This window comes from Rhinopithecus roxellana, chromosome 5 (genome assembly GCF_007565055.1).
Source record: "Rhinopithecus roxellana isolate Shanxi Qingling chromosome 5, ASM756505v1, whole genome shotgun sequence".
Classification (NCBI taxonomy): Eukaryota; Metazoa; Chordata; class Mammalia; order Primates; family Cercopithecidae; genus Rhinopithecus; species Rhinopithecus roxellana.
This window is the reverse complement of record NC_044553.1, coordinates 87,074,874-87,082,414: the sequence shown is the minus strand read 5'-3', so window position 1 is coordinate 87,082,414 and position 7,541 is coordinate 87,074,874.

Here is a 7,541-nt window from a genome sequence, read left to right as displayed (position 1 = left end):
GGCTCAAAATAAAGGGATGGAGGAAGATCTACCAAGCAAATGGAGAACAAAAAAAAGCAGTGGTTGCAATCCTAGTCTCTGATAAAACAGACTTTAAACCATCAAAGATCAAAAGAGACAAAGAAGGCCATTACATAATGGTAAAGGGATCAATTCAACAGGAAGAGCTAACTATCCTAAATATATATGCACCCAATACAGGAGCACCCAGATTCATAAAGCAAGTCCTTAGAAACTTACAAAGAGACTTAGACTCCCATACAATAATAATGGGAGACTTCAACACTCCACTGTCAACATTAGACAGATCAACGAGACAGAAAGTTAACAAGGATATCCAGGAATTGAACTCATCTCTGCACCAAGCGGACCTAATAGACATCTATAGAACTCTCCACCCCAAATCAACAGAATATACATTCTTCTCAGCACCACATCGCACTTATTCCAAAATTGACCACATAATTGGAAGTAAAGCACTCCTCAGCAAATGTAAAAGAACAGAAATTATAACAAACTGTCTCTCAGACCACAGTGCAATCACACTAGAACTCAGGACTAAGAAACTCAATCAAAACCGCTCAACTACATGGAAACTGAACAACCTGCTCCTGAATGACTACTGGGTACATAACGAAATGAAAGCAGAAATAAAGATGTTCTTTGAAACCAATGAGTACAAAGATACAACATACCAGAATCTCTGGGACACATTTAAAGCAGTGTGTAGAGGGAAATTTATAGCACTAAATGCTCACAAGAGAAAGCAGGAAAGATCTAAAATTGACACTCTAACATCACAATTAAAAGAACTAGAGAGGCAAGAGCAAACACATTCAAAAGCTAGCAGAAGGCAAGAAATAACTAAGATCAGAGCAGAACTGAAGGAGATAGAGACACAAAAAACCCTCCAAAAAATCAATGAATCCAGGAGTTGGTTTTTTGAAAAGATCAACAAAATTGACAGACCGCTAGCAAGACTAATAAAGAAGAAAAGAGAGAGGAATCAAATAGACGCAATAAAAAATGATAAAGGGGATATCACCACCGACCCCACAGAAATACAAACAACCATCAGAGAATACTATAAACACCTCTACGCAAATCAACTAGAAAATCTAGAAGAAATGGATAATTTGCTGGACACCTACACTCTCCCAAGACGAAACCAGGAAGAATTTGAATCCCTGAATAGACCAATAGCAGGCTATGAAATTGAGGCAACAATCAATAGCCTACCCACCAAAAAAAGTCCAGGACCAGATGGATTCACAGCTGAATTCTACCAGAGGTACAAGGAGGAGCTGGTACCATTCCTTCTGAAACTATTCCAATCAATAGAAAAAGAGGGAATCCTCCCTAACTCATTTTATGAGGCCAACATCATCCTGATACCAAAGCCTGGCAGAGACACAACAAAAAAAGAGAATTTTAGACCAATATCCCTGATGAACATCGACGCAAAAATTCTCAATAAAATACTGGCAAACCGGATTCAGCAGCACATCAAAAAGTTTATCCACCACGATCAAGTGGGCTTCATCCCCGGGATGCAAGGCTGGTTCAACATTCGCAAATCAATAAACGTAATCCAGCATATAAACAGAACCAAAGACAAGAACCACATGATTATCTCAATAGATGCAGAAAAGGCTTTTGACAAAATTCAACATCCCTTCATGCTAAAAACGCTCAATAAATTCGGTATTGATGGAACGTACCTCAAAATGGTAAGAGCTATTTATGACAAACCCACAGCTAATATCATTCTGAATGGGCAAAAACTGGAAAAATTCCCTTTGAAAACTGGCACAAGACAGGGATGCCCTCTCTCACCACTCCTATTCAACATAGTGTTGGAAGTTCTGGCTAGGGCAATCAGACAAGAGAAAGAAATCAAGGGTATTCAGTTAGGAAAAGAAGAAGTCAAATTGTCCCTGTTTGCAGATGACATGATTGTATATTTAGAAAACCCCATCGTCTCAGCCCAAAATCTCCTTAAGCTGATAAGCAACTTCAGCAAAGTCTCAGGATACAAAATTAATGTGCAAAAATCACAAGCATTCTTATACACCAGTAACAGACAAGCAGAGAGCCAAATCAGGAATGAACTTCCATTCACAATTGCTTCAAAGAGAATAAAATACCTAGGAATCCAGCTTACAAGGGATGTAAAGGACCTCTTCAAGGAGAACTACAAACCACTGCTCAGTGAAATCAAAGAGGACACAAACAAATGGAAGAACATACCATGCTCATGGATAGGAAGAATCAATATTGTGAAAATGGCCATACTGCCCAAGGTTATTTATAGATTCAATGCCATCCCCATCAAGCTACCAATGAGTTTCTTCACAGAATTGGAAAAAACTGCTTTAAAGTTCATATGGAACCAAAAAAGAGCCCGCATTGCCAAGACAATCCTAAGTCAAAAGGACAAAGCTGGAGGCGTCACGCTACCTGACTTCAAACTATACTACAAGGCTACAGTAACCAAAACAGCATGGTACTGGTACCAAAACAGAGATATAGACCAATGGAACAGAACAGAGTCCTCAGAAATAATACCACACATCTACAGCCATCTGATCTTTGACAAACCTGAGAGAAACAAGAAATGGGGAAAGGATTCCCTATTTAATAAATGGTGCTGGGAAAATTGGCTAGCCATAAGTAGAAAGTTGAAACTGGATCCTTTCCTTACCCCTTATACGAAGATTAATTCAAGATGGATTAGAGACTTAAATGTTAGACCTAATACCATAAAAACCCTAGAAGAAAATCTAGGCAGTACCATTCAGGACATAGGCATGGGCAAGGACTTCATGTCTAAAACACCAAAAGCAACGGCAGCAAAAGCCAAAATTGACAAATGGGATCTAATTAAACTAAAGAGCTTTTGCACAGCAAAAGAAACTACCATCAAAGTGAACAGGCAACCTACAGAATGGGAGAAAATTTTTGCAACCTACTCATCTGACAAAGGGCTAATATCCAGAATCTACAAAGAACTCAAACAAATATACAAGAAAAAAGCAAACAACCCCATCAAAAAGTGGGCAAAGGATATGAACAGACATTTCTCAAAAGAAGACATTCATACAGCCAACAGACACATGAAAAAATGCTCATCATCACTGGCCATCAGAGAAATGCAAATCAAAACCACAATGAGATACCATCTCACACCAGTTAGAATGGCAATCATTAAGAAGTCAGGAAACAACAGGTGTTGGAGAGGATGTGGAGAAATAGGAACGCTTTTACACTGTTGGTGGGATTGTAAACTAGTTCAACCATTATGGAAAACAGTATGGCAATTCCTCAAGGATCTAGAACTAGATGTACCATATGACCCAGCCATCCCACTACTGGGTATATACCCAAAGGATTATAAATTATTCTACTACAAAGACACATGCACACGTATGTTTATTGCAGCACTATTCACAATAGCAAAGACTTGGAATCAACCCAAGTGTCCATCTGTGACAGACTGGATTAAGAAAATGTGGCACATATACACCATGGAATACTATGCAGCCATAAAAAAGGATGAGTTTGCGTCCTTTGTAGGGACATGGATGCAGCTGGAAACCATCATTCTTAGCAAACTATCACAAGAAGAGAAAACCAAACACCGCATGTTCTCACTCATAGGTGGGAACTGAACAATGAGATCACTTGGACTCGGGAAGGGGAACATCACACACTGGGGCCTATCATGGGGAGGGGGGAGGGGGGAGGGATTGCATTGGGGAGTTATACATGATATAAATGATGAATTGATGGGTGCTGACGAGTTGGTGGGTGCAGCACACCAACATGGCATAAGTATACATATGTAACAAACCTGCACGTTATGCACATGTACCCTAGAACTTAAAGTATAAAAAAAAAAAAAAAAAAAAGAAGCTTAGGAAGAGATTCTTAAGGAATCTCTGGTATTCCTTATGATCAAAGAATGTGATACAAATCTGACAGGCGAAGAGATATTTGATCTGGTAACAGAAACAGGTGAAACCAATTAACCAATGCAAAGTGAGGTGATATGGACATCTCAAAACATGTTCTTGGTAGAAATAAGGGATATCTAAACTTTTTTGACAGCTGGGTGTTGAGGGAGTGCTGATCAGAGAAAATGGCAGAGTGGTGAATTCTAAAGGGATATGTAGGCATTTGCCAGGTGGACAGAAGAAAGGGGCATTGCAGAGAGACAGAGAGAGAGCAGTGTGAGCAAAGCCTGGAGGTATGCATCAACAGTGTGCATCTGAGAACCAAGTGGCTCTGTAGGCTGCAGAGCTGGGGGAGGCTGGAGATGGGAGGCTAGGCTAGTATGGGCTCCCTCTTTTTTATCTTGACATCCTACTTCTCTTTTCTCTCAAGCTGCTGATTCCCTTTTGCCCCCAGTTCCAGGGTAAACTTTTTTGACCCACAGTGTTCTCCTTCTCCAGGCAGCCACATTTTCTCCTTTTCTTCTTGGTATCTTCCCCTTGCTTCTTCACTGTGATGGATTCAATAGAAAATGCTGTCTATTTACTAGTCTTCTGCAAATCTCACATTACCTTCTGTTAAGTCTTTCCCATTGTTCTCACCAGTTTTGCAAAGAGTGTCCTGGCTCATCTCCTTGACCCATTAGCTTTCTTCAACTTTTTGATAGCTAAAAATCCACAGGTCAGCATTATGCTAAGTTCTGCTTTCTGCACTTGACCAAGGACAAGTGCTTATCAGAATTCCAGAAAGATTCATTCCTGTATTTTCTTCCTAATGTTTTGCTCTAACCAAGAGGACAGAGCGAGGGGGTCCTATGGCCGTGCCATCCATTAGACATGACTATCATCTTGTGGTTCCTGGAATCTCCCAGGTCAAGTGCCTTTTGCATGGATACCAAATTTGTCAGGTGAATGATGTGGTCCCCCTGGTCAAGCGCTTTTTAAATTCTGCCCACTATGACACTGGCACTTCATCGTTTTAGACACAGGAAACCACATACCTTGGCTCTGGAATTACAAAACAAACACATCTGGTCCTGATGTGCTGCCGCCAAAGTATAATCTAATCCAAATCTTATTTGTGACCATAATAAGAATATTCTGTGGAATTAAGAGAGAATAAGAAGAGACGTGACGAAGTGGCAGAGAAGGGAAAGAGTCATGGTAATCTGGGGGAGAAAAAGGGAGTTTAGGAATCTAATGTAAAACAGTGTATGCCAAGACCAAGATGTCTGTAGGGGGAAAATGTTGCTTTACCATTCATTGCTTTTAATGCTTCATGCCTTCCTAAAGCTGGTCATAAAAACTCTTGGAATAATAGTAAGAAAAGTCAAGTTGATATTTGTTGGGGATGATGTTGGGGCGGGCTTGCTGGTGTGACAGTTCAATAGATCCCCGGACCAGAAGCCCAGCTTAGCTCACCACGGGTGGCCTTGACACCACTTCAAGGAGGGAGAGGGTGAGGCTGCTGGTCACAGGAGTGCATCTCAGCGCTGCAACATCAGGCTTTTAAAAAGGTGCCAGGTCAGAAATGTGCATTTAATAGCTTGCTCGTAATTCATTTTAATTTTTTCAATAAATCTCCATATCACAATCATTATTAAAAATTAATCATAGAAATTAAAGTTTCTTTTTAAGTTGGGTCCCCAGTGTATTTGTCAGCATTGTGAAATGATTTTTTTTAAATGGGTTTTAAGAGGGTAGTGAATGGGTGATCTCCCAGCTTGGAGAGGAGGAGCTAGAGGCAGTGGTGGAGTCATTCCCAGCTGTATGAGTAAGAGCTGATGGTTTGAGACTTTCCTTCCACCAGCAGCACTCTAGGGCCTATGCTGACTGTCTCTGTTTCCTCTTTTTTTTTTTTTTTCCTGTCAAAGAGATAACACTGATCATCTCAAATATCTCTTGGCCTGTCAGATTTGTATCATATTCTAAGTACAAAAACTCTGAGCCAGAAAAGGCATCACACCTTTCCCTGGCCTTCCTTTTACTTGAATCTCCTCCTCCCCACCCCACCCCACCCCCCGCCCCAACTCCCTCTTTTTCTCAGAAACCACAGCAAAGCCCTCAGTCACCAAGCAAGCACTCATGAGCTCTCATGGTGACCCGAGCTGGCGGTCGTCTACAGCAGCAGAGTCTGAAACCCAAATTCAGTCAGCCAAATGTTTTGCTGGGTCTACCATCTCTGATTTTACCTCCCTCTGTCCTTAACCATGAAATAAACCACCCTGTGACAAACCCAGGCATGCCTCCAAATGTGGCATCAATGAAGGGATTTAATTTCTCCCACTGCCAAGCTGAGGGCCTTCCTGAATCTCTGAAAACTAAAGGCTCAGGGCCTCAAAGAGGTCATGTCTCTCTTCCCTGGGAGTTGTTGACATAGTATTTTTTTCAATTATTCTGCAAGGGCTGCAGCCCAGTGTAGCCCATTGGGAGGGTGAAAATCTTATTTTTGAATTTCTAATTAATATTTCTTCTCACCTTCTAGGGGGCCTCCTCTGGGAGGCTCCATCAGTTCTGGTTAGAGGGCAGCTGGCCTCACTGCGTGAACACTGCCTGGAAATGTTGTGATCCCAGAGCTGACTTTGGTGGAGTTCGGTGATGAGCTGCATCATGCAAAGTGCAGCCTTATCCAGGACGCTTCCCTACTCACCAAGAGCTGTAACTGAGGAGGCCACTGGAGCCATTAAAAGGAAACAAAGACAGGAAGCCAGGTTACTTATGCCTCCCTATTTCCAAGGGCTCTGGCAATGCCTCTGGTCAAATTCCCTGTCCTGCCCACCCCCTCAGTAGGAGGGATTCACAGGGCAGTGTGGTCTCATGAATATTTCTTGCATTAAGTTCATTAAACTTCAGATCCCTCAAGGTAAACACCAAATGGGGAATGAGAGTTTCCTGCCTGGAAGATGCTGAGGTTAAACATGGAGAAATAAACCATTCACTGATTTCAAACTTTTCTTGTTGTTTCTTTGACTTTTGCTCAAGACTTCCATATGCTTAATGCTAGATGTGGGGATGTGGGGATTCGGGGTGGGTGGTGTGTGTGTGAAGGTCTAGGGAGGGAATATAGGGTGGGACAAATTGGCAGGTCCTGGCTCCTCTTTTATTACAACCCCAAGACTAATTTGAGGCACTTCATGGGGAGCATTAGTAGACAAAGCTGCCCCTAGGTCCTTCAGCTTCTCTCTGAAGCAGGGGCTGAAAGTTTGCCTACAGGTAACTGATCAAAAGGAACAGACCAACACTGTCAGGGTGTGGCAGGGATGCCAGGCTGACTCCTGCCGGCACCCTCAGATTTGCAGGATGAGGGCTGGACTGTCATCTTGTCCTGGACCCTGAAGCTGCTTTCCAGTGTCTAAGGCAGTGCTTAAGGTACCCTCACTGCTCCACAGCTGTAAGATGTGTGGCAACTAATTTCTTATAACATTTATAATGAAATTTGTTGATTGTTTACTTAAGAAATGTTTTCCTTATTGTCCCTAGAATATTGCCCCTGACATTTACCCACACTTGAATATGCTTTCTGGCATAGGAGAGGGCAGTCGAGTCATA